Here is a 2,188-nt window from a genome sequence, read left to right on the forward strand (position 1 = left end):
TGATGTTAGAGTCAAGGTTGAAGTGAATTAATGGGGCCAGGGATGTCAAAATGGTGGAAGAAGGCTTCTGAGAAGTCCCATCCCAGTCCAGGGCAGGGCCAGGCTGGGAGGCTCACATGGCTTCTAGAAGAGAATGAGCCTGTTCTCAGGCGCTTTCATTCTAGCTCCACCTATGTCACCCTCAGCTGACTTTCATGTGAGGTGGTAGCACAGTTTGTGTTGGGGCTGCCTCTTGGCTCTTCTGGGAAAGGGAAAATGACAGCAGAAAACACAAGTGATCTACCAACGTGGGGAAATCTGAGGAAGGGAGCTTTTCTGATCTCTGAATTAAAAATGGACTCTTCTATCTCATCCTGTGAGTTGAATTTTTAATAACTAGTACAAATCCTTACTTGGTTTCTTTCTGGCCAGGCCTTATTTCTTTCAAGCCAGGAGCTCAGCTCTCCTTGCTGTTTTGTAGAGATCAAGTAGAATTCGGAGGAAATGAAATGGTAGGAAGGATTAAGCAATTGCTGGACCCCAGACAGACATTCTGAGGCTCTTGAAATAACCAGCATTGAAAGGGGGTATCATTAGTCAAGTGCAGTGTTGCCATATAGAAGCTAAATTTAATTCTAATGTAACAAATCCATAAATGAGACTGTTTTTCTTTCCTCTGTCCAACCTTTTCTCTTTCATTCAAAAGATCAACCTGAAATAATTTTGTTTTATTATGAGAGCTTTATAGCTAAAAAAAAAATAACACACAATATTAGGCATCTGATTCTACCAATATGGCAATAATAATGTCTGGCTTTCTTGTCTCTCACTTTCATTATTAGTTACAAAAATGTACTTCCATCACAGAGTAATTAACATAAGTATCTCACCATCTTTTTCACTTTATCATTTATCCCATGTTAAAACTTCCTGGATATAAATACTATGTGTAAAAAAATAGGATTAAAACCTACAGCTCTAAGAGTTTATAATCATCTCTGCAGCCTGCAGTGTGTTCATCTAACATTTTAAATAGATTTTTCCATCATTTAAAACCAATAGGCTAAGTGCTATGCACACTGTTGTAAAGTGTATTTCATGGCTTACTGGGCTTTTCTGTCTTTAACTTTCCAATATGTGTAATTTGATTAAAATTTTTGGCTGGTCAGGATAAGAAGGAATAGACAGAAATTGCTCTTAACAGAATCTCCAGTGTGCCTGGTATTATAATTGAAGCCGAAATGAACATCTTTCTCTGTAGGAAGCTAAAGAAAGTCTTTGTTCCATTTTTACATGGGAGATCATCTGTTATTGTAACCTAAACACCTAAGCCCACTCCAGATTCAAAATGTGCCATTTATAAACACGCATGCCAAGTTTCAAATGCCCTTTTTGAATGTTTGCATATAATTTGAGGCTTGCAACACCGAAGTAAAATACAGTTTCCATTGTATTGCATCTCCCACACTGCATGTGAGGTGCCTCTTTTCTCTGACATTGCTTGAATAGACGAAGCATAGTTTGACTTTGTTCAAAAAGAGGAATGTGTCTCAGCTCAACTGAAATGATTGCTAGGTATACGCTGCCAACTTCATTTTCCCCCTGCAGAAATGTACATTTTCCCCTATTATAAAATGTACTCATAATAGAAATGAGACAGTTCCCAGGAGTGTGATTATCCAAAGGTAATCTCAACCAATCTGATTAGAGGCACGTGGTTCATGCCTCAAAATGCTCCAGGGTATGATTATTTTATGATAACCATACTCTGTATCATGTCTTATTGATTAACTAATAAAGCGTCAGCATTGCAATTTAGAAGAAAAGCTGAGAAACCAGGGAGAGGATAACTGGTTCTAGAAAGGAAGTGATTCTTTTAGAATGCCCAAACTACCTCTTTTGCGCCACCTCTTTACAATTCCAGGTTGCGCATAAGAGGTCAGTACATACCTATTTTAGTATCTTTGGTGATAAGCTCATTAAATATGATGCAGCTAGTAACATATAAAGGACCCTAAGTTACTACCTCTCCCAGTTGTCAACACTGACTTTGTGAGAGCAGAGTGGCATTTCTTTAAAGAATGCTGTACTCTTTTCTCATCATCCAGATGGCTTGATCACCCAGGTCTGGAGAGATATTGATAGAACCTGAAAAGCCCTGTAGTACCTAGCTTGCCTGTAGTACCTAGCTTGCTTGCCTGTAGTACCT

This window comes from Cebus imitator, unplaced genomic scaffold (assembly GCF_001604975.1).
Source record: "Cebus imitator isolate Cc_AM_T3 unplaced genomic scaffold, Cebus_imitator-1.0 Scaffold255, whole genome shotgun sequence".
Classification (NCBI taxonomy): domain Eukaryota; kingdom Metazoa; phylum Chordata; class Mammalia; order Primates; family Cebidae; genus Cebus; species Cebus imitator.